The sequence below is a fragment of the Mobula birostris genome, chromosome 3 (genome assembly GCF_030028105.1).
Source record: "Mobula birostris isolate sMobBir1 chromosome 3, sMobBir1.hap1, whole genome shotgun sequence".
NCBI classification, from domain to species: domain Eukaryota; kingdom Metazoa; phylum Chordata; class Chondrichthyes; order Myliobatiformes; family Myliobatidae; genus Mobula; species Mobula birostris.
The window spans coordinates 179,192,136-179,217,965 of record NC_092372.1 but is presented as its reverse complement, the minus strand read 5'-3'; the positions used below and the strand labels follow the sequence as shown (position 1 = coordinate 179,217,965).

Sequence of the window (25,830 nt, the reverse complement as noted above, 5' to 3'; positions counted from 1 at the left end):
GCAAGGCCACATCCTTCCAAAAAACAAATGTCTCTCTTGTTCAGTCAACTTGCATCCAAGTCAGTCTGCAGTTTATCATTCTGGGGTATTATTTATGCTGTCAAATTTTTCCATCAGAAATGCAACATTTCATACAAAGAGTGAATTGCTTTTACCTTTAAGTCCATTCCTTGAACTTACCAACACTGGTAAGTTGGAAGGTATTCTAAGAGGCTGGATATGAGTATTTAGATAAATATGGACTGATTAGGGATCGTCAGCATAGCTTCATGTGTGATAGGTCATGTCTAACCAGTCTTAGAGGTTCGAGAAAGTTACCAGGAAAGTTGACGAAGGCAAGGCAATTGATGTTATCTACATGGACTTTTAGCAAGGCATTTGACATGGTCCCACATTGGAGGTTGGTCAAGAAGTTTCAGTTGCCCGGCATTCATGATGAGGTAGTAAATCAGATTAGACATTGACTTTGTGAGAGAACCAGAGTAGTAGCAGATGGTTGCCTCTGACTGGAGGTCAGTGACTAGTGGAGTGCCGCAGGGATCGGTGCTGCATCCGTTGTTACTTGTCATTATATCAATGATCTGGATGATAATGTGGTTAACTGGAGCAATATATTTGCAGATGACACCAAGAATGAGGATGTAGTGGACAGCAAGGAAGACTATCAAAGCTTGCAGCAGAATCTAGACCAGCTGGAAAAAATGAGCTGGAAAAAAATGGCAGGTGGAATTTAATGCCGACAAGTACACTCTGTTGCACTTCAGTAGGACCAGCCTAGGTGGGTTTTACACAGTGAATGGTAGGGTACTGAGGAGTGCTGTAGAACAAAGGGATCTGGGAACACAGGATCCATAATCCACTGAAAGTGGTATCACAGGTACATGGCATTATAAAGAAAGCTTTTGGCACATTGGCCTTCATAAATCAAAGCATTAAGTACAGGAGATGGGATGTTATGTTGAAGTTGAAAATATGATAGGGAAGCCTAATTTAGAGAATTCTGTGCAGTTTTGGTCACCTACCTACAGGAAAGATAAATAAGGTTGAAAGAGTACAGAGAAAATTTACAAGGATGTTGCCGGGTCTGGAGGACCTGAGTTACAAGGAAAGATTGAATAAGTTAGGACTTTATTCTTTGAAACATAGAAGATTGAGGGGAGATTTGATAGAACTACACAAAATTATGAAGGATAGAGATAGGGCAAACGTAACTAGGCTTTTTTCACTGAGATTGCATTCGGCTACAACTAGAGGTCATGGATTAAGATTAAAAGGCGAAAAGTTTAAGGGCAATATAAGAGGAAATTTCTTCATTCAGAGGACCATGAGTATGGAACGAGCTGCCAGTGCAAGTGGTGCATGCAGGCTTGATTTCAATGCTTAAGAGAAGTTTGAACAGGTACAGTGCCTATTGAAACTATTCCCCCCTTTCCTTGGAAGTTTTCCTGTTTTAGTGTTTTACTACATTGAATCACAATGGATGGAATTTGGTTTTTTGACACTTACTGCGCCTTGTAAGGCATGAAAATGCCCGACGCTGACCTCTCAGGTCTGAGTCAACGTCATCATCATCATTATCATTTTTGACACTGATCAACAGAAAAAGACTTGTATCAAAGTGAAAACAAATTTCTACAAACTAGTCTAAATTTATTACAGTTATTAAACACAAATCAACTAATTGCATAATTACTCACCCCACTTCAAGCCAGTATTTAGTAGATGCACGTTTGGTAGCAATGAGTCAACATAAGAACATAAGAAATAGGAGCAGGAGCAGGCCATCTGGCTGGTTGAACCTGTTCCACCATTCAATAAGATCATGGCTGATCTGGCCATGCACTCATCTCCACTTACCTGCTTTTCCCCCATAACCCTTAATTCCCCTACTATGCAAAAATCTATCCAATCTTGTCTTAAATACATTTACTGAGATAGCCTCCACAGTTTAATTGGGCAGAGAATTCCACAGATTCACCACTCTCTGGGAAAAGCAGTTCTTTCTTATTGCCGTCCTAAATCTACTCCCCTAATCTGGAGGCTATGTCCCCTAGTTCTAGTCTGTGTGGATAGGTCTCCATCAGCTTTGCACATCTGGGCATTGCAATTTCCTTCCCCTCCCCCCACAAAGATTCTTTACAAAACTGCTCGGGCTCTGTCAGATTGCATGGGGATCATGAGTGAACAGCCCTTTTCAATTTCAGCCACTAAGTCTCAATTGGATAGGGTCCGGACTCTGACTTTGCCCCTCCAGGACATTCATTCCGTTGTTTTTAAGCCATTCATTTGAAGCTTTGGCATTATCCTTGGGGTCATTGTCTTGCTGGAAAACAAACATTCTTCAAAGTCGCAGTTCTTTTGCAGACTGCATTAGGTTTTCCTCCAGGATTTCCCTGTATTTTGTTGCATTCAATGTACCCTCTACCTTCACAAGCCTTCCAGGGCCTGGTGCAATGAAGCATCCCCACAGTGTGATGCATCCACCATGTTTCACGGTAGAGATGGGTGTGTTTTTGATGATGTGTAGTGTTTGGCTGGCTTATACCAAATGTAGTGTTTAGTCTGATGGCCAATAGCTCAATTTTGGTTTCATCAGACCATAGAAGCTTCTTCCAGCTGTCTTCAGAGTCTCCCACTTACCTTCTGAAAACCCTAGCCCTGATTTCATGTGAGTTTCCCCCCCCCCCAACAGTGGCTTTCTCTTTGTTACCCTCCCATAAAGCTGCAACTACTGAAGCACCTGGGCAATAGTCATTTGCACAGTCTCCCATCTCAGCCACTGAAGCTTGTAACCCCTCCAGATCTCTTGGTGGCCTCCATCACTAGATCTCTTCTTGCATGGTCACTCAGTTTTTGAGGACTATCTGATCTAGATGGATCTATAGCTATGCCATATTCTTTCTATTTCTTGATGACTGACTTACCTGTATTCCGTGGGATATTCAGAGACCTAGAAATTTTCTTGTATGCGCCTCTTGACTTGTGTTTTTCAATAACCTTTTCACAGAGTTGCTTGGAGTGTTCTTTTGCCTTCATAGTGTAGTTTTTGCCAGGATACTGACTCACCAGCAGTTGGATATATATATATGTATGTATGTATATATATATATATATATATATATATCTCACTCTCTTTCCCTCCCCCCCCCCCCCCCATCTTGTTTTACGGCAGTTGGCACCCAGCTTAATGGTGCATTACTGCCACCTTCTGCTCTGGAGTGTGCAATAGACTTACATTCTAAATCCCTTCACCCAATCACTCACACACACATACCCTAACCTACGCTTTATCCTCCCATCTTTGGCCATCCAAGTACCCTATTCCTGCTTATCCGTCATATCCTATAAAAAAAACCCCTGTACCCCTTAAGAAAGCTAAAAAGTACCCTAACCTGTGCTCTCTCACCCATACCCAGCAACCCCTTTAGTGTGAATTCCTGCACCCCCAATTCCCTTAGATTAATTCTCATCATCTCTCTCTGTATCCCATCCTTTCTGCTACTCAGAACTACAAGTTCTACTGACTCCTCTTCCTGAAATTCCTCACAGAATCCTGTCTGGTGTTTCCCTTTCATTTTCAATGTTTTGTTTAATGCACAGTGCCCCAGCCTTAACCTAGTCCACAATTTCCTCTCTTCTGTATACACAACCTACCCTAGTACCTGCAACACCTTTTTATATTTGATATAAATGCCTCCCTTTCCCCTCCCTGTCCCATCTTTCTTGCCACATTTGGTTGATTCTTTTTCCAGATTACTCACTTAACCTCTTCTTTACTGATACTAATGTGCATTTCTATATTTTCTTTCTTTAACACCCTCTTTGCCAACTCATCCACCCTCTCATTCCCCTTCACCCCTACATGTGCTGGAACCCATAGTAATTTTACCTGACCTCCCTGATTTGCAATTCTTGTGACTGACTGAAGGACTTCATAAAGTACATTTTGCCGACTGTTTGAGTGAAAAGACCTTAAACATGCTAGAACTGAGGATGAATCTGAGCATATCAACGCTTTGACTTGTCTAGCTTTCTCCACCCATCGCAACACAACCAACACTGCCAGCATCTCCACTGTTTACACCCCTAACTTATTAGATGTTCTTCTGCTGATTCCAATTTCTTTTGCTGGTATAGCCACCCCAAACACTGTCACTCCTGTTTCAGGTTCCTTAGCACCATCCATATAAATCTGAGTATAATCACTATACTTTTCCATCACATGACAGTTAAATGCACTTACCAAATCAGTTTTATATTTTCCTTTCCTTTTCACCTCTAACAAATGCCAGTCTATGTCAGGTCATACAAGCTTCCATGGAGGAACAACGGGATAAACTACTGAAGGACTTATCCTTAGATCAAACACTCCACATTCTTTAGCAATATCATTCCCTACCTGACCAAAGTTATCCCTCTGAAACCTCCCATTTTCCCAGGACTCCTGCAACACTCCTTTAGCAGGGTGAGAATCATTGTGCCCCTGCAAATTAGCCCAGTAGTTTGCCATCAATTACATCCTTCTTAGTTCCAAAGGAATTACTCCCATTTCTACCTGTAGGGCTGATGCTGGTGATGTTTTAAAAGCCCCATTGCACACTCTCAAAGCCTGAGCCTGAATTACATCCAGTTTCCTTATAAGAGACCTAGCTGCTGATCCATATGCTATATTTCCATAGTTTAACACAGATCTTACTAAAGCCACATACATTCTCTTCAACGCTGAACAACTTGCTCCCCATTCCCTACCAGTCAAATATCTCATCACATTTATTACTTTTTTACATTTCTCCTCAACTTTCCTGCTATGGTCTGCCCATGTTAATCGTGAATCAAATATAACTCCCAGAAATTTAAATGATCCAACCCTTACTAATTCAATCCCATACATTCTTAACTTCTTCCCTACCTCAATCCTTTTCCTGGTGAAAAATACAGTTCGAGTTTTTGCTACTGAAAATCTACATCCCCAATCATAACCCCACTCCACCACTTCATCAATTGCTCCTTGTAGTTTCCTGATTATATGCTCCATGTTCCTGCCTCTTTTCCACAAGGCCCCATCATCCACAAACAGTGACTGGTACCTTTGTGAAGACATCATTGATCATAATGATGAAAAGTAACGGGCTAATCACACTACCTTGAGGTGTGCCATTTCCCGCTACGTATTGTTTTGATAATTCTGATCCATAGAACTATAGAACCATAGAAACTACAGCACAGAAACAGGCCTTTTGGCCCTTCTTGGCTGTGCCGAACCATTTTCTGCCTAGTCCCACTGACCTGCACACGGACCATATCCCTCCATACACCTCCCATCCATGTATCTGTCCAATTTTTTCTTAAATGTTAAAAAAGAACCCGCATTTACCACCTCGTCTGGCAGCTCATTCCATACTCCCACCACTCTCTGTGTGAAGAAGCCCCACCTAATGTTCCCTTTAAACTTTTCCCCCCTCACTCTGAACCCATGTCCTCTGGTTTTTTTCTCCCCTTGCCTCAGTGGAAAAAGCCTGCTTGCATTCACTCTGTCTATACCCATCATAATTTTATATACCTCTATCAAATCTCCCCTCATTCTTCTACGCTCCAGGGAATAAAGTCCTAACCTATTCAACCTTTCGCTGTAACTGAGTTTCTCAAGTCCCGGCAACATCCTTGTAAACCTTCTCTGCACTCTTTCAACCTTATTTATATCCTTCCTGTAATTTGGTGACCAAAACTGAAGCCAATACTCCAGATTCGGCCTCACCAATGCCTTATACAACCTTATCATGACATTCCAGCTCTTATACTCAATACTTCGATTAATAAAGGCCAATGTACCAAAAGCTCTCTTTACGACCCTATCAACCTGTGACGCCACTTTTAGGGAATTTTGTATCTGTATTCCCAGATCCCTCTGTTCCACTGCACTCCTCAGTGCCTTACCATTAACCTTGTATGTTCTACCTTGGTTTGTCCTTCCACCATGCAATACCTCACACTTGTCTGCATTAAACTCCATCTGCCATTTTTCATCCCATTTTTCCAGCTGGTCCAAGTCCCTCTGCAGGCTCTGAAAACCTTCCTCGCTGTCTACTACACCTCCAATTTTTGTATCATCAGCAAATTTGCTGATCCAATTTACTACATTATCATCCAGATCATTGATATAGATGACAAATTACAATGGACCCAGCACTGATCCCTGTGGCACACCACTAGTCACAGGCCTCCACTCAGAGAAGCAATTCTCTACTACCACTCTTTGGCTTCTTCCATTGAGCCAATGTCTAATCCAATTTACCACCTCTCCATGTATACCTAGCAACTGAATTTTCCTAACTAATCTCCCATGCGGGACCTTGTCAAAGGCCTTACTGAAGTCCATGTAGACAATATCCACTGCCTTCCCTTCATCCACTTTCCTGGTAACCTCCTCGAAAAACTCCAACAGATTGGTCAAACATGACCTATCACACACAAAGCCATGTTGACTCACCCTAATAAGTCCCTGTCTATCCAAATGCTTGTAGATTCTGTCTCTTAGTACTCCCTCCAATAACTTACCTACCACCGACGTTAAATTTACCGGCCTATAATTTCCCGGATTACTTTTCGATCCTTTTTTAAACAACGGAACAATATGAGCCACTCTCCAATCCTCCGGCACCTCACCTGTAGACAGCGACATTTTAAATAATTCTGCCAGGGCCCCTGCAATTTCAACACTAGTCTCCTTCAAGGTCTGAGGGAACACCCTGTCAGGTCCCGGGTATTTATCCACTTTACTTTTCCTCAAGACAGCAAGGACCTCCTCCTTTTCGATCTGTACAGTTTCCATGATCTCACTACTTGTTTCCCCTAATTCCATAGACTTCATGCTAGTTTCCTTAGTAAATACAGACGCAAAAAACCTATTTAAGATCTCCCCCATTTCCTTTGGTTCCGCACATAGCCGACCACTCTGATCTTCAAGAGGACCAATTTTATCCCTTACAATCCTTTTGCTCTTAATATACCTGTAAAAGCTCTTTAGATTATCCTTCACTTTGACTGCCAAGGCAACCACATGTCTTCTTTTAGCCCTCCTGATTTCTTTCTTAAGTATTTTCTTGCACTTCTTATACTCCTCAAGCACTTTATTTACTCCCTGCTTCCTATACATGTCATACAACTCCCCCTTCTTCTTTATCAGAGTTGCAATATTCCTTGAGAACCAAGGTTCCTTATTCCTAGTCACTTTGCCTTTAATCCTGACAGGAACATACAAATTCTGCACTCTCAAAATTTCTCCTTTGAAGGCTTCCCACCTACCGATCACATCCTTGCCAGAGAACAACCTGTCCCAATCCACGCTTTTTAGATCCTTTCTCATTTCTTCAAATTTGGCCTTCTTCCAGTTAAGAACATCAACCCTAGGACCAGATCTATCCTTGTCCATGATCTAGTTGAAACTAATGGTGTTGTGATCACTGGAACCAAAGTCACTTGTCCTAACTCGTTTCCTAACAGGAGATCCAATATTGCATCCCCTCTAGTTGGTCCCTCTATATATTGATTTAGAAAACTTTCCTGAACACATTTTACAAACTCTAAACCATCTAGACCCCTAACAATATTGGAGTCCCAATCAATATATGGAAAATTAAAATCCCCTACCACCACAACTTTATGTTTCCTGCAGTTGCCTGCTATCTCCCTGCAGATTTGCTCTTCCAATTCTCGTTGACTATTGGGTGGTCTGTAATACAATCCCACTAATGTGGCCACACCTTTCCTGTTTCTCAGCTCCACCCATAAGGACTCAGTAGACAAGCTCTCTAATGTGTCCTGCCTGAGCACTGCTGTAATATTTTCCCTAACAAGCAATGCTACTCCCCCACCTTTCATTCCTCTGCCTCGATCACAACTGAAACATCGGAACCCTGGAATATTAAGCTGCCAGTCCTGCCCCTCCTGTAGCCAAGTTTCACTAATTGCTATAACGTCATCATTCCACGTGTCAATCCACGCCCTCAACTCATCTGCCTTCCCTGCAATACTCCTAGCATTGAAATATATACACCTCAGAAGATTTTTACCACCACTCACAACCTTTCTATTAGCGGATTTGCTTGAACTTTTAACATCATTTATTTTCACCCCAGCCACACTGTCAGCTCTGGCACTCTGGTTCCCATCCCCCTGCAAATCTAGTTTAAAGCCTCCCCAATAGCACTGACAAACCTCCCTGAAAGGATATTGGTCCCGCTGTAGTTCAAGAGTAACCCGTCTCTCTTGTACAGGTCCCACCTGCCCCAGAAGAGGTCCCAATTATCTTGAAATCTGAAAACCTGCCCCCTACACCAGTTCCTCAGCCACTTGTTCATCCTCCAGAGCATCCTATTCTTACCCTCACTGGCACGTAGCACAGGTAGCAATCCTGAGATTACCACCCTGGAGGTCCTGCTTTTCAACTTCCTACCAAGCTCTCTATACTCACTCTCCTGGACCTCCTCACTCTTCCTTGCTATGTCATTGGTACCGATGTGCACCACAACATCTGGCTGATCACCCTCCCACTTGAATGTCATGCAATCGATCAGAGACATCCTTGACCCTGGCACCCGGGAGGCAACAGACCATCCTGGATTCTCTGTCACGACCACAGAACCTCCTATCTGCACCTCTAACTATCGAGTCCCCTATCACTACCGCTCTCCTCTTTCTCCCCCCTCCCTTCTGCACTGCAGAGCCAGACTCAGTGCCAGAGATCCAGCTACTGCAGCTTGTCCCAGGTAAGTCATCCCCCCCCAACAGTATCCAATGCAGTATACTTGTTGTTGAGGGGAATGGCCACAGGGGAACCCAGCTCTGCCTGCCCTTTCCTCTTCCCTCGCCTGACAGTGACCCAATTTCCCATCCTCTGTTCCTCTGGCGTAACTACCTCCCTGTAGCTACTATCTATAATCTCCTCATAATCCAATAATCCAATCCAAACTTGAATTTTTCTACCAAACAAAAAATCTTTAATCCAATTAAAAACTCTCCCACCAACCCCCATCTTGTGCAGTTTAATTAACAATCCTTCCTTCCACATCATATCATAGGCTTTTTCAATGTCAAAAAAACACTGCAACTACAGATTCTTTATTTGCCTGGGCTTTTCTTATTTCAGTCTCTAACCTTATCACTGAGTCCATAGAATTCCTTCCCTTCCTAAAACCACTCTGATAACTTCTGCTCTTCTCAAGCTCATACGGTGCCCTTTCTGTTTTCATCCTTTCCATTATCTTACATATATTTGATGTTAATGCTATTGGTCTGTAGCTAATGGTTTTTGACGGATCCTTGCCAGGTTTCCATATTGGAATTACTACTGCTTCTTTCCAGGCACTTGGTAATCTTCCCTCCTCCCACACTCTGTTATAAAAATGCAGCGACTTCAAGAGAACTTCTTCTCCTAGATTTTTTAGCATAACACAGTCGTCAATGATGCCCTCACCCGCATCTCCTCCATTTCCCACACTTCGGCCCTCACCCCATCCTCCCGCCACCACAACAGGGACAGAGTTCCCCTTGTCTTCACCTACCACTCCACCAGCCTCCAGATCCAGCACATTATCCTCCGCAACTTCCGCCACCTTCAACAGGACCCCACCACCAAGCACATCTTTCCCTCTCCACCCCTCTCCACTTTCTGCAGGGATCGGTCCCTCCCCACGGATCTCCTGTCCGGCACTTATCCCTGTAAGCGTAAGTGCTACACCTGTCCCTACACCTCCTCTCTTGCCACCATTCAGGGCCCCAAACAGTCCTTCTAGGTGAGGCAACACTTCACTTGTGAGTCTGTTGGGGTTACCTATTGCATCCAGTGCTCCCGGTGCGGCCTCCTCTACCTCGGTGAAACCGGATGCAGATTGGGGGACCGCTTCATCGAGCACCTCCACTCCATCCGCCACAACAGATAGGATCTCTCGGTTGCCACCCACTTCAAGTCTGCTTCATACTCCCATTGGGATATGTCCATACATGGCCTCCTCTACTGCCCTGGTGAGGCTAAACTCAGGTTGGAGGAGCAACACCTCATATACCATCTGGGTAGTCTCCAGCCCCTTGGTATGAACATCGGATTAGAATCATAGAACATTACAGCACAGAAACAGGCCTTTTAGCCCTTCTTGGCTGTGCCGAACCATTTTTCTGCCTCGTCCCACTGACCTGCACCTGGACCATAATCCCTCCATACACCTTTCATCCATGTACCTGTCCAAGTTTTTCTTAAATATTAAAAGTGAGCCCACATTTACCACTTCATCTGGCATTCTCCAACTTCCAGTAATTCCCTCCCCCTCCCTCCCCTATCCCTATTTCACTCTGCCCCCTCCCCCAGCTGCCTACTACCTCCCTCATGGTTCCACCTCCTTCTACTACCCATTGTGTTTTCCCCATTCCTTCTGCACCTTTCCTGCCTATCACCTCCCTGCTTCCCCTCCCCCACACCTTTATCTTTCCCCTTACTGGTTTTTCACCTGATACTACCAGCCTTCTCCTTTCCACCCTCCCCCCACCTTCTTTATAGGGCCTCTGCCCCTTCCCTCTTCAGTCCTAACGAAAGGGTTCCGGCCCGAAACATTGACTGATCGTTTCCATGGATGCTACCCGACCTGCTGAGTTCCTCCAGCACGTTGTCAGTGTTGCATATCAGATCTTTCCCTGGGGAGGTTGGTCTCGATCTCTTTATTGCTCTCACCATTTCTGCCAACATAAATGATCATCAATTGTATCATCTGTTTCTTCCCTCCTGTTTAACACACCTGGGTGTTGACTCATTGTTCTTTCCCTTCTCCTTCTCCCTTCTTCAGACAAATTTTCTGAGATGTGTATCTGTACAAATGACTTGGCCATGATCTTAGCCTTATTCCTACTGGAGAATGCTGTTTCCTCCTCAGATATCATTACTGGATATTCCCATTCCCTTCTATCTCCCCTCATCCTCTTAATCATTCCCCATACCTCTCCCACAGGTGTTGTTCTTCCTATTTTGTTGCAAAAACTCCAACTTGCCCTTTTAGCTTGACATATAGTTCTTCTCACCACTGCCTGTGCCTTCTTATATTGAATCAAATGCTACATATTATGGGTTCTTTAAACTAGCCTGAATGCTCTATTTTTGTTTTTTACAGCCTTACAACATTCCTCTATCCACCATGGTACCAGTTTTCTATTCATCCTATTTTGACTCCTGGGTATAGATCCTTCTGCTGCCATAATAATTGCTGAAGTGACCTGACTGTTTAATTCATCTATATTTCCAGAAATGTCAATCTTTGTCAATGCTTCTTCACTCAACTTCTGGAACTTACCCCAATCTGCTTTTCCTAACACCCACTTTGGGATTCCAGCACCTGGTCTTACTTCAACTCTTTCACCCACTGAACATAAAGCTAGGTAGTGATCACTGCCTACCATTGAAGCAGTCCAAACTCCCCAGTTACTAACACCAGCCGAGGTATTAGACACTAATGTAATATCTAATACTGACTCACTTCCTGTTGTTCTGTTTATCTTTGTTCCTCTACCATCATTCATACACACCAAATCCCTTTCTTCCATCAAATCTTCAATTACCTTTCCATTTGAATCTGTAATCGGATCCCCCCATATTGTGCTGTGAGCATTGAAATCTGCACACCACACTACTTTATGTCTGTTTTGTCCTTGTATCCTTAATAGGCTGTCCAAATCCAACCTTCTACATGGATTGTAGTAGTTAATTATAACCACTCCAACACTTCCACCACTATGTATTCCTGATCATCTCCTTTTTCTAGTACCCTATATGGTATACTTTTCTTGATTAACATAGCACAACTCCCTCCTCTCCCCAGATTTCTATCTTTCCTTATCATTGTATACCCATATACCACAAACTCTAAAGTTGGTTTCAACCAAGTTTCCTGAATACACACTACATCCAGTTTTACAACCATTTCTTTATTAAAGTGCTTGAATTCCTGGCTATTTGGCCAGTAAGCTCCTTGCATTCCATTGCAAAAGAATCACCATAATTAGAATTAACCAACCCATGACACTTCCTGGCTTGACTGATTAGTGAGGTTCTTCCTCACTTCTTCCCATGTCAGTCCTACTAACCCTAAATGGTTTACTGCTGCTTTTACCACCAGCTGAATTTTGTCACTTTTTGACTACCTCAGCCGTACTATTAATCACTCCTACAATGAATGTTACTAGAGCCTTTTTGTCTACATAAATCCTGTCATTTGTTCTTTGTTGTATCTCTCGCATCTCTATTGCTCCCTGTTCATTAGGAGCATTATTTGTTCTCTTGAGATTCTTACAGCTTCTGCATAAGTGATCTGTCTTTTCACTCTTATTTCTTGAATTTTATTCTCCCGTCTCATAACCTCACACCCACTATATGCCACATTATGAGCTCCTCCACAATTGCAGCATTTTGGTTGCACTCCTGTTCTGCACTTTCCATATTCATGATCATTCCCACATCTAGCACATTTCCTCTGCCTTTTACAGTTTTTAGCTACGTGTCCAAACCTTTGACAATTATAGCACCTCAATGGCTTTGGCACATACACCCTTACTGGGTAACTCATGAAACCCAGGAATGCCTTCCTTGGCACTCTTTCTTTTTCAAATTCAAGCAATACTGTTTCACATTCCTTTTTCATTCCCTCCTTTGTTTTTTTGTCTTAGAACATTCATTACTTTTCCTCCTTTGATATTCCTCTTTAACTCCTCCATATTTATACTCATTGGTACCCCCATGATCACTACAACCACCATTTCACCCTCCCTGTGTATTCCACCTTGCATCTTCCTATCTCTTTTAGCTTGAGTGCTTTCTCAAGTTGTTCCTCATTTGCACATCTTACCAATTGGTTGCCATCATTAAGGACTTTTGCCAATACTATTTCCCCTATCTTATTTGCTAGAGTTGTTAGCACAAATGGGTTAATTTTCTTCATGTGTCCTTGAGCCTTCTCATTAAACCTAATTATGTCAACATCTTCTCTCTGAACGTTCATCTTCCTCACTTTCAGAGCTCTCTCCAATGTCATTTCTTATTCTTTTATTCCCTTTGTCTCAGTTTTCATTCATCCAGCCCCTCACTATCTCCTCATTCCCTTTATTTCTCCCTTCACAATAATCCATTTCTCCCCAGCTGCCTACCTCTGATCCCAAATCCCTATCCCACTCCTTCTCCACTCTCTTTCCCTCACCCCCCTCCCACCTTGTCCGCCATTACCAGATCCATGCGGCCCCCTCTCAGCAATTCCCACTCCTTCTCTCGTCTCTTTCCCTCAACTCTTTCCCTCAACAAGTTCCACAACCACATTCACACATGCACCCACAACAAAATCATCACTCCACCCCCAGCACCCCAGTCCAACTCCCCAACCAGCAGTTGGAACTTCCAGCTACAGGTGTATTTTTACTGCAATCAATTGGAACACCTTGACTGCACACAGGTGATCTCCATTTAACTAATTATGTGACTTCTAAAACTAGTTGGCTGCACCAGTGATGATTGATTTGGTGTGTCATATTAAAGGTGGTGAATACTTATGCAATCAATTATTTTGTGTTTTATATTTGGAATTAATTTAGATCACTTTGTAGAGATCTGTTTTCACTTTGACACAAAAGAGTCTTTTTCTGTTGATCTGTGTCAAAAAAAGCAATATTAAATCAAGTGTGATTATGTTCTAAAACATAGAAGCTTCTGGGGGGGGGAGAAGGAGCGAATACTTTTGATAGGCACTGTACATGGATGGTAGAGGCATGGAGGGCTATGGTCCTGGTGCAGGTCAATGGGAGTAGGCAATGTAAACGGTTCAGCATAGACTAGTTGGGTTGAAGGGTCTGTTTCTGTGCTGTACTTTAATGTAACTTTGTCTCTGTACTATTTTCAAATATCGGTATTACCCTTTCTTGTCCTCTGTCCACATCTTCTTTGTAGACTGGCCCTTATGATTGAGGATGTCTTGCTTCCACTGTGGCTTTTAAGTCCTGTTATTCATTCCCAGCTGCTCTTGAGAAAGTACTGGTGAACCACATCTTTACATGTTCTACACTGTCTTCTAGAGTGATAGTTCTTCTTTCATCATTGACAACAAATGCCTGTATTTTATTGTCTTTATTTAGAGATACAGCATAGTAACAGGCCCTTCTGGCCCAACAAGCCAGCCCTGCCCAATTATAACCATGTGACTAATTAACCAACTATCCTGTACATTTTTGGAATGTGGGAGGAAACTAAAGCACCCTGTGGGAAATTCACATGGTTGTGGGGTGGGGAAATGTACAAACTCCTTATAAATAGCAGTGGAATTGAACCTGGGTCTCTGGCACAGTGAATGGTATTACAGTGATGAATCAAAAGAGTAATATGCACAGAAACAGATCCTTTGGCTCAACTGGTCCATGCCGATCACAGCATCTTCCCAGCTAGATCCAGTTCCCTACATTCGGACCATAACCCTCAAAGTTCTTCCCCTCCATCTACCTATCCAAATGCCTCTTAAATGTGGCAATTGTTCCCACCTTGACCACTTTCTGTAGCATTTCATTCCAGGTACTCAGTATCGTCTGTGTAAAGAAATTACCTCCAAGATCTCTTTTAAATTTCACCCCTCTTATCTTGTATTTCCGTCCTCTAGTTTTGGACTCCCCAACCCTGTGTAAAAGACTATGACTGTCCACCTTATCCATACCCTTCATCTTTTTATAAACTTCAAAAAAGGTCATCCCTCATTTTGTTGTGCTTCAAGAAATAAAGAAGCAGTGTTTCCAATCTCTCTCTACAATTCAGGCCCTCTAGTCTAGGCAGCATCCTCATAAACCTCGTCTGCTCCCTCTCTAGCTCAACAATGCCTTTCCTATAAACTTTCCTAACACAATACTCTACGTGTGGCCTGATCAGTGATATAGAAGTGCAACATAATGTACCTAATCCTAAGTTCATTTCCCTGAATGATGAAGGCCAGCATGCTAAATGCCTTCTTCACCACCCTGTCTATTTGTGCAGATGCTTTCAGCAAACTATATACTTAAACTCCTAGGTCCCTCTGTTCCACAGCACTTGTCAGTGCCCTGCCATTCACAGTGCAGGTCTTACTGTGGTTTAATTGTTCAAAATGCATTACCTCATACTTAGACAATAAGAGCATAAGATATAGAAATAATAGAAAATCGACAGCACAATACAGGCCCTTCGGCTCACAATACTGTGCCGAACATGTACTTACTTTAGAAATTACCAGGGGTTACCCATAGCCCTCTATTTTTCTAAGCTCCAGGAGTCTCTTAGAAGTCCCTATTATACCTACCTCCACCACCATTGCTGGCAACCCATTCCACGCACTCACCACTCTCTGCGTAAAAAAACTCACCCCTGACATCTCCTCTGTACCAACTTCCAAGCACCTTAAGACTGTGCCTTCTTGTGTTAGCCATTTCAGTCCTGGGAAAAAGCTTCTGACTATCCACATGATCAATGCCTTTCATCATCTTATACACCTCTGTCAGGTCACCTTTCATCCTCCGCCACTCCAAGGAGAAAAGGCCAAGTTCACTCAACCTATATTCATAAGGCATTCTCCCCCGTCCAGGTAACATCCTTGTAAATCTCCTCTGCAACCTTTCTATAGTTTCCACATCCTTCCTGTAGTGAGGTGACCAGAACTGAACACAGTACTCCAAGTGCGCTCAGACCAGGGTCCTATATAGCTGTAACATTACCTCTTGGCTCTTAAACTCAATCTGACGGTTGATGAAAGCCAATGCACCATATACCTTCTTAACCTCAGAGTCAAACAGTTCTAAATTTCCACTATTTTAATATTTATCTATTTGGACATACTGATTTCTTTGTTAATGGTTTAAAAATTTTGTTTAAAGATGTTCTCATTTTTTCATTTATCAATTATTCTGAAGAAACTTATTTAGAGATTACCCCCAGAAATGCTTTGGCAAGTGCCATTTTTCTCTCCATACTATCTCATTACAGTTTAAATTTGAAAGTTCATAGCTGCCTGAAAGTGGCAACACAAGTGGATCAGGTGGCACAGGAGGTATACAACATGCTTGCCTTCATTGGTTGGGGCATTGAATATAACAGGCAAGAAGTCATGTTGCAGCTGTCTAAAACTTTAATCAGGCCACAACTGTGACACTGTATAAAGATCTGATCACCACACTGTAGGAAGGATGTGGAGGCTTTGGGGAGGTTAATATGATGTTGTCTGGATTAGAGTGTGTTAGTCGTAAGGGGAGTTTGAATAGACTTGGATTGATTCCTGGAATCATTTTTGTGAACCACCTTTGAAACCTCTCCAGTGTCAGCACATCCTTTCTAAGATAGGAGCCCAAAACTGCTCAGAATACTCCATGTGGGTCCTCACCAGTGCTCTAGAAAGCCTCAACACTAATTCCTTGCTTTTATATTCTAGTCCTCTTAAAATGAATGCTAACATCACATTTACCTTCCTTACCACCAACTTGACCTGCAAATTAACCTTCAGGGAATCCTGCACAACGTCCCTTTGTAACGCAGATTTTTAAATTTTCTCTCCATTTAGAAAATAGTCTGTCCTTTTATTTTTCTACCAAAGTGCACGACCATATACTTCGACACTATATTCCATCTTCCAGTTGTTTGTGCTTGCTTGTTACATACACCTGTTAGGGTGCATTCTCCAGTTACCTTACAGGGTAACCATAGCCTTCAGCCAGGAGCAGATGTCATCAAGTGGTTCCCAACCTTCACCGAGTGTTTCGACCCTTAACCACGACACTCTCCAGTTGGTGGGCCGGCAGTGGTGGCCAAATCACTGCCCATCTGCTCCTGGCTTCCAGCTTTCCTCCTCTCGCCTACTCCAAATCCAACAAGAGGCTCATTCTGCCTCTTCTCCCATCCTACGAGCTGCTTGTTTTTTGCTCCTTTCGTCCAGGGCCAGATCTGACAACAACCGCCATGCTGATTTGGCTGGGAAACCTCTGCAGCCGATCTCCACAGGAAACAACCATGCCTGCCATCCCTTGTCTTTACACTCCTGCACTAAGGGCTAGTACTTCAAGGCCTTTCTCTTGTGGGGCTCTTCCCATCCCTCCTCCCATGGCACTGTCAGCTCAACCAGAATTGACCACAGTACAATGTCCGGGCGTAGGGTTGTGTGCACCACATCCGGGAACTGCAACCTCCTTCCCACATTGACCCTCATCTCCCAGGACTTGGCTGTTAGCAGCAGATCGGGCTTTGGTTGTTTGGTTACAAAAGGCCTGGCTCCCTCTTTGATGAAGGTGATGGCCTTCCTCAAATCTGTGCCAGCTGTCCTCTTCTTGCATCTCTCCCGCTCTAGTGTGTCAGCAAGGGCCAGAAGCACCTTATTATGGCGCCATCTATACCGTCCTTGAGTTAGAGCTGTTTTACACCTGGACAGTATATGAGCCAGTGTCCCCTTTTGACCACAGAACTTACAGTTCGGGTCCTCTCTCATTCCCCATGTGTACAGATGCAATGGTACACATGGGGGATGAGAAGGGTGTCATACACGGATTGCAAGAGGAAGGAAATTCTACCAGTGTAGTAGAAAATTGGAGGGAAATTTTCATTCTAAGGACTGTTCAGTGTGTTGATTTTTGAAGAGGAGGTGAGAGATAGAAGAAAAAGATTCTAGGCCTAGGTCTACAGACAATTCTGATAAAGGTTAATGATGAAGAATTACAAACTTCTGAGTCATTTCACTGTTCTAATGCAACAACAGACACAAAAAAGTCTGTCTTTACGATGAAAGCTACTTATCAATGGGTTTCACGTGGACTGTTGATCCAAGTTGTCCTATTCCATTGTGCCTAGTCTGTGGCAAACAAATTACAAATGTAGCAAAGGCCCCAGCAAAATTGAAAAGACACTTAACTACAAATTACAGCGATTTGACACGCAAGAGTGCTGATTATTTAAATGACTATTGGAATCTCAAAACAAACAGATTAAAGCTTTTGAAAATAATGTCACAGTCAGTAAAAGGATTCAGACCAGTTCACTCGAGAATGTTCAAAAAACTGTGTGAAAACCTGGACAAAGAGCACACCAATCTCCTGCTACATGCAGAAAAATGGTGGCTTGGCAGAGGTAGAGTTCTGTACAGGGTGCTTGAGCTGAAAGGTGAGTTGCAGGAGTACTTTCAAGAAAATACTGGATGCTTTCAAGAGAGAGTTGGATAGAGCTCTTAAAGATAGTGGAATCAAAGGTTATGGGAATAAGGCAGGAACTGGATACTGATTGTGGATGATCAGCCATGATCACAGTGAATGGCGGTGCTGGCTCAAAGGGTCGAATGGTCTACTCCTGCACCTATTGTCTATTGTCTAAAATAGTAGGCCAGATATTTCTGAGTGATTTGAAAATGAAGAACGGCTGCAGAAACTAGCCTACTTAACAGATATTTTTCATCATATGAACCCGTTGAACAAATCTCTGCAAGGCCCTGGAGAAAATGTTTTGACTTCCAGTGACTCAATCTTTGGAAAAATCATGCTGGAAAAGGAAATCTTGAAATGTTTCCACTGCCTCTTGGGCTTCAGAGTGAGGAAGATTATCAGAAAGTTTCCAGTCTTATTGAAAATTACCTGGAAGAACTGCAGAACAAAATTAAACAGTATTTTTACTCCCTTTCAACACATGTGTATGACTGAGTGAGGGACTCTCTCTCTGAATCTTCTGCTCAGCCTGAGAAATTGACTTAGTGAGAAGAGGAAGAACTTTGTGATTGTGCAGTCTGCGGTCTGTGTACTCAAGATGAGATTTACTGACCTGCCACTGGACAAGTACTGGATCTCTGTGAAAGAAGAATATCCTGCCATTCATAGGAGAGCAATGAACATTTTGTTGCAGTTTTTAACCTCTTACATGTGTGAGCAAGCTTTTTTCTTGTTTAACAAGCATCAAGAGCAAGGATAGAAATCATCTTATTTCAGGTGAAGGTGAAATCCGTGTGTACTTATCTCAAATTCGACCTGTGAACTGTAGATATAATAATTTTTATGCAAGGGTTCCCTGAGACCTGAAAATTAATTCAAGGGTTCCTCCAGGGCAAAAAGGTTGAGAAAGGTTGCTGTAGACTCTAGAGCAGGGGTCTATGGTCCCCTTGTTTTACAGTATTGGTCCATGCCATAAAAAAGGTTGGAATTCCCTGGTCTAGAGGCAATCCATGCTCTCAATTCATCTGATTTCCCATTTAAGCTATGTGCAATGAAGTAGATGCACTTTAAAGCAGTGATCCTTTCTACTCTTTTACTATACACATGATTGCTACATTCCTTCATTACTGCACAAACCCCCGTCTTCTCATTGACTTCACTTTCTTGGATATCCCTCCCCCCCCCCCCCCCCATCTATCTTATTTAAACCCTGATGGCAAAAACACATTTCCCCAGTAGAATATTGGCCTCCTCTGGTTTAAATGCAAGCCATCCTCTTGTACATGTCACCTCTACCTCAGTAGGGATCCCAATGATATGAGAACCTGAAACTTAGCTCCATGCACCAGCTCTTCTGCCGTGCATCCATTTGACTATCTTTCTGTCCTTGGGCTCACTAGCACATGGAACTGGGATTAATCTAGATTTCACTAACCTTGACGGTCTGCAGTTTAATTTCTTACCTAACTCCCTACATTTATTCTCCTTTGTTCCGTCATTATTGTTTGTACCAATGTATACAATGGCCTCTGGCCCTCCCACTGAAGAAATTTCTGCAGTTGCTCAGAGACATCCTTAATTCAGGCATCCCTTCTGAGTCAGATTAGTGTGTGACTGAAAAAGGATTTGTAGGTGATGGAATTCACAAGCATTGTCTGAAATTATTCTTCCAAATGATGGCTATCTCAGGTTTAGGAAGTCCAAGTTGAAAGAGCCTTGTTAAGTTGCAACTTTTAAATGTTGCTAATGTGCCTACCCCAGCCACCATTTCTGGCAGCTTCTTCCAAATACACACTACCCTTTCCAAGTATCTTCCCCTGATGTCCTTTTAAAATCTCTCACCGCTGATCTTAAACCTATGCGCTTTAGGAACCACTCCCTAGGAAAAAGCCTATGTGCTTTCACCCTGTTTATGCCCCTCAGGATCTTATGCACTTTGATCAGGTTGCCCCTCAATCTCCAATATTCCAGAAATAAAGTCCTAGTCTATACACTTCTTCTTGTATCTCAGGCCGCCAAGTCCAGGCAACATCTGGTAAATCATTTCTGTGCTCTTTCTAGTTCAATAACATTTTTTATAACAGGGTGACCAAAATTGGACGTAGTATATTCTAAGTGCAGTTTCACCAATACATTATCTATCTACAACATAACCTCCCATTTCCTATACTCAGTGTTCTAACTAATGAAGCCCAGAGTGCTAAACACCTTCTTTACCATCTTATCTACTTGTGACATTACGTTCAGCAAACTATGCATTTGCACTCCTAGATCTCTCCATTCGATAGTACTTCCCGAGGCCCTACTAGTCACTGTATGAATCTTAACCTGGCATGGTCAGCCACCATGCTAAGAATATCACTTTGGTGGCCTTGGAGTTTCTCTTTGTTGTTCCTATCAACATCCAGTACCAGTCTATCCCTATCTGGAATCCATCTTCTAGACCCTTGTGTTCTGTAGGCAATACCTCTGTGCCCATCCATGCAAACACAGATGGTATTCCTTTTGAAGTTGTGTGGCTAGGGCAAAAGTGGATGAACTGGTTATCATTTCATCAGTTTCCACAGACTGTAAAACAGCTGCCACAGATAGGCTGGAGGCAAAGTTAACCCAACTATATAAAAATGAAGGGGACTGTAGACCCAATAGTCTGGCATCATTACCAGGAAGAACATTGGACATATGTGGAGGAAATGATTGCAAGAGGATTTGAGTACAAGAATAAAGTATGTTTCTTTAATTAGGCGTGTTTTAGATGTGATAGAGCTAGAGGGGAGGAGTGATATTACTAGTCAGTGAAAATATCATGGCAGTGTTCACACATTATAGAGTGGAGATCTTGTCTACTGAGGCTGTATAGGTAGAACTGACGAATAAGAAAGGATGACCACATTAATAGGCTTATATTATAGACTTTCCAATAGTCAAATTTGTTGAGTAATCCCAGACAGTTGCAAGAAACATAAGGATGTGATAGTAAGTGATTTTAACTTTCCACATATTGATTGGGGCTCCCATACTGTAAAAGGGCTAGAGGGATGGAGTTTGTCAAATATGTTCAAGAAAGTTTCCTTAGTCCCAACTAGAGAGCATAGAGGTCCCAACTAGAGAGAGTGCAACAATAGATCTCCTGTTAGGGAATGAAACAGGGCAGGTGACAGAAATTTGAGCAGGGAAACACTGCTTCTAGTGATCATATTGTAATTAGTTTCAAGGTAATTATGGAGAAGGGTTGGTGTGTGGCCACGTGGTTAAGGCGTTTAGTCATAGTCATGCTTTATTGATCCCGAGGGAAATTGGTTTTCGTTACAGATGCACGATAAATCATAAATAGTAATAAAACCATAAATAATTAAATAGTAATATGTAAATTATGCCAGTAAATTATGAAATAAGTCCAGGATCAGCCTATTGGCTCAGGGTGTCTGACCCTCCAAGGGAGGAGTTGTAAAGTTTGATGGCCACAGGCAGGAATGACTTCCTATGACACTCAGTGTTGCATCTCGGTGGAATGAGTCTCTGGCTGAATGTACTCCTGTGCCCAACCAGTCCATTATGTAGTGGATGGGAGACATTGTCCAAGATGGCATGCAACTTGGACAGCATCCTCTTTTCAGACACCACCGTCAGAGAGTCCAGTTCCATCCCCACAACATCACTGGCTTTACGAATTAGTTTGTTGATTCTGTTGGTGTCTGCTACCCTCAGCCTGCTGCCCCAGCACACAACAACAAACATGATAGCACTGGCCACCACAGACTGGTAGAACATCCTCAGCATCGTCCGACAGATGTTAAAGGACCTCAGTCTCCTCAGGAAATAGACGGCTCTGACCCTTCTTGTAGACAGCCTCAGTGTTCTTTGACCAGTCCAGTTTATTGTCAATTCGTATCCCTAGGTATTTGTAATCCTCCACCATGTCCACACTGACCCCCTGGATGGAAACAGGAGTCACCGGTGCCTTAGCCCTCCTCAGGTCTACCACCAGCTCCTTAGTCTTTTTCACATTAAGCTGCAGATAATTCTGCTCACACCATGTGACAAAGTTTCCTACCGTAGCCCTGTACTCAGCCTCATCTCCCTTGCTGATGCATCCAACTATGGCAGAGTCATCAGAAAACTTCTGAAGATGACAAGACTCTGTGCAGTAGTTGAAGTCCGGGGTGTAAATGGTGAAGAGAAAGGGAGACAAGACAGTCCCCTGTGGAGTCCCAGTGCTGCTGATCTCTCTGTCGGACACACAATGTTGCAAGCACACGTACTGTGGTCTGCCAGTCAGGTAATCAATAATCCATGACACCAGGAAAGCATCCACCTACATCGCTGTCAGCTTCTCCCCCAGCAGATCAGGACGGATGGTATTGAACGCACTGGAGAAGTCAGAAAACATGATCCTCACAGTGCTCGCTGGCTTGTCCAGGTGGGCGTAGACACAGTTCAGCAGGTAGACAATGGCATTCTCAACTCCTAGTCGGGGCTGGTAGGCGAACTGGAGGGGATCTAAGTGAGGCCTAACCATAGGCCAGGCGCAGCTCCAGAACAAGTCTCTCCGGGTCTTCATGATGTGGGAGGTCAATGCCACCGGTCTGTAGTCATTAAGGCCAATGGGGCGCGGCGTCTTTGGCACAGGGACGAGGCAGGACGTCTTCCACAGCAACCCTCTGGAGACTCAGGCTCAGGTTGAAGACATGGCGAAGTATTCCACATAGCTGAAGGGCACAAGCTTTGAGCTCCCTGGTACTGACACCATCCGGGCCTGCAGCCTCGCTTGGGTTGAGACGTTTCAACTGTCTTCTCACCTGTTCAGCTGTGAAGCCCGCCATGGTGGTTTCGTGTGGGGAAGGGGTATAGTCATGAGAGCAGGGTGGGGGAACTGTGAGGAGGAGTAGGAGGGGAGAGTGGAATATGTGTTGGTTGGGGACCGACAACAGATGGCTCATGTGAGGGATGGGCAGGGGCCACAACGTCAAATCTGTTAAAGAACAGGTTAAGTTCGTTGGCCTTGTTCACACTGCCTTCAGCTCCTCTTTTGGTAGTTTGCCGGAACCCAATGATGGTCCTCATCCCACTCCAGACCTCTCTCACGTTGTTCTGCTGGAGTTTCCTCTCAAGCCTCCTCCTATACCTGTCTTTAGCTTCCCTGATCCTGACTTTCAGGTCCCTCTGTATTGCCCTCAGCTCCTCCCTATTTCCATCTCTAAATGTCCTCTTTTTAGCGTTCAGGATGTTCTTAAAGTCCTTTGTTACACATGGCTTGTTATTTGAATAACAAAGGACAGTTTATCTAGTGATCTGAAGATCGCTAGTTGGAGCCTTGGCTGAGGCAGTGTGTTGTGACCTTGAGCAAAGCACTTAACCACACATTGCTGTGCGACGACACTGGTGCCAAGCTGTATGGGTCCTAATGCCCTTCCCTTGGACAACATTGGTGGCGTGGAGAGGGGAGACTTGCAGCATGGGCCACTGCCGGTCTTCCATACAACCTTGCCCAGGCCTGCGCCCCGGAAACCTTCCAAGGCGCAAATCCATGGTCTCAGGAGACTAACGGATGCCTATCATCATCCTATCATCATCAATTATGGAGAAGGATAATTCTGGTCCTTGGATTGAGATTCTGAATTGAAGAAAGGCCTTTTATGGTAGTATCAGAAAAGATCTGTCAAGTGTGGATTGGGGCAGGTTGTTTTCTGGCAATGTTGTGCTTAGTTAGTGGGAGACCTTCAAAAATGAAATCTTGAGAGTGTTCCTGTCAGAATAAAAGTCAAGGATAACAGTTTTGGAACCTTGTTTTTCGAGAGATCTTGAGGCCTTGGTTAAGAAGAAGAAGGTGCATTGCAGGTGTAGATAGGAAGAAACAAGTGAGGTACTTGAAGAGTATAAGAAATGCAAGAGGACACTTAAGAAGGAAATCAGGAGGCCTAAAAGAAGGCGTAAGATTGCTCTAGAAGATAAGGTGAAGGAGAATCCCAAGGGCTTCTATAGATATATTAAGAGCAAAAGGATAGCAAGGGACAAAATTGATCATCGAAGATTAGAGTGGTGTTCTATGCATGGAGCTGAAAGATATGGAGGAGATCTTAAACTGATATTTTTGCATCTGTATTTATTTGGGAGGCAGACTCAGAGTCTATAGAGGTGATGCAAAACAGCTGAGAAGCCAAGGAATGTATACAGATTACAGAGGAGGTGATGCTTGGTGTCTTGAGGCAAATTAGAGTGCATAAATCCCTAAGGCCTGAAAGGTGTTCCCTTGGACCTCCTGAGAGGCTATTGCATAAATTACAGGAGCCTTAGCAGAGATATTTAAATCATTCTTAGCACGGGTGTGGTGCCAGATGATTGGAGGATAGCTGATGTTGTTCCATTGTTTTAGAAAAGCTCTCTGTAAGTTTATAGGCTAGTGAGCCTGACATCAGTAGTGGGTTAATTATTGGACAGTATTCTAAGGGACCAGATACAATATATAAATATTTGAATGGACAGGGACTGATTAAGGATAGTCATTAAAAAGTTTCAGTCCCTTGTCATTTAAGATGAGGTAGTAAATTGGATTAGACATTAGCTTCGCGGGAGAAGACAGAAGATGGTAGTAGATGGTTGCCTCTCTGACTGGAGGCCTGTAACTAGTGAAGTGCCCTAGGGATTGGTACTGGGTCCATTGTTGTTTCTCGTCTATTCAACGCGCTAGATAATAATAGGAAATACATAGTAAATTGGATCAGCACATTTGCAGATGACACCAAGACTGGGGGCATTGTAGACAGTGAGGAATGCTAGCAAAGCTTGCATTAGGATCTGGACCAGCTGGAAAAATAGCAGATGGAATTTAATGCAGACAAGTGTGAGGTAATGTACCTTGGGAGGACAAACCAGTAGCTCTTAGGGCACTGAGGTATGTGGTAGAATAGAGGGATCTAGAAATATGGATCCATAATTCCTTGAAATTCATCGCGGATAGATGAGGTCATAAAGAGAGCTTTTGGAACATTGGTCTTCTTAAGCCAAAGTATTGCATACAGGAGTTGGGATGTTATGTTGGCGTTCTATAAGACGTTGGTGAGGCCTAATTAGTGTGCAATTCTGGTCACCTATTTACAGGAAAGTTATCAATAACATTGAAAGAGTACAGAGAAAATGTACAAGGATGTTGTTGTCAGGACTTGAGGACCTGAGTTACAGGGAAAAGTTGAACAAATTAGGACTTTATTCCCTAGTACGTAGGAGGTTGAGGGAAAATTTGATAGAGGTATGCAAAATAATGAATAGTATAGATAGGGTAAATGCAAGCAGGCTTTTCCCACTGAAGTTGGGTAAGATGAGATCATGGGTTAAGGGTGAAAGGTAAAATGTTTTAGAGGAACATGAAATGGCGATCTTCTTCACTCAGGTGGAGTGTGGAACAAGCTGCCAGTGGAAGTGGTGGATGCAGGTTCATTTTCAACATTTTAGTGAAATTTCGATAAGTAAATGCATAGGAGAGGTATTGTGGGCTATGGTCCAGGTGCAGGTCAATGGGACTAGGGAGGTTAATAATTTTGGCACCTACTATATGGGCAGGGGGGCCTGTTCCTGTGCAGTAGTGTTCTATGACTCTATGACTATATAATTCCCATTCACTTC

At 43.3% G+C, this 25,830-nt stretch overlaps 1 protein-coding gene across 4 annotated transcripts in view; it reads left to right on the top strand.

The window, feature by feature from the left end:
• The window catches only part of LOC140195457 (cilia- and flagella-associated protein 69-like), a 174,505-nt gene that overhangs the window by 12,533 nt on the left and 136,142 nt on the right, over positions 1-25,830 (top strand). The window lies entirely within an intron of this gene.